Below are 331 nucleotides of genomic sequence, written 5' to 3'. Positions count from 1 at the left end.
CTTCCTCCCTCCTCAGGGGCATGGGGGCTCGGCTGAGGGCTGCTGAAAGTGCAGAGCTTACGAACTTATTTTAAAATATGAGTTGCCCGCACGTCCTAACACTGATAAGCTATGCAGCCAGTTTCTACTTAACTCGCGTCGTCTATTTTCTAATGAAAGTTTCATGAAGAAAAAAGTCAAGTGGTTGACCTGAACGTGCTGGTAGAGAAGTCACAGCACGGTCTGGGCCAGGGTCAGGAAGTTACGAGACATTTCTGCACCCGCGGCAATGCGCTGCACGCGAGGGTCCTGCTGACCTCGTGGCAGACCGGCTGGGCGGGGCGGGGGCGGG

The 331-nt window shown here is 55.0% G+C and overlaps 1 protein-coding gene across 1 annotated transcript in view; it reads right to left on the bottom strand.

Moving 5' to 3' along the window:
• Nucleotides 1-331, bottom strand: part of SLIT2 (slit guidance ligand 2) — a gene marked incomplete at its 5' end in the record, with an annotated part of 289,592 nt that overhangs the window by 62,578 nt on the left and 226,683 nt on the right.

The sequence above is a fragment of the Tupaia chinensis genome, unplaced genomic scaffold (genome assembly GCF_000334495.1).
Source record: "Tupaia chinensis unplaced genomic scaffold, TupChi_1.0 Scaffold000695_1, whole genome shotgun sequence".
NCBI lineage: Eukaryota > Metazoa > Chordata > Mammalia > Scandentia > Tupaiidae > Tupaia > Tupaia belangeri.
The sequence above is the reverse complement of the archived record's forward strand: the minus strand, read 5'-3'. Positions and strand labels throughout refer to the sequence as shown.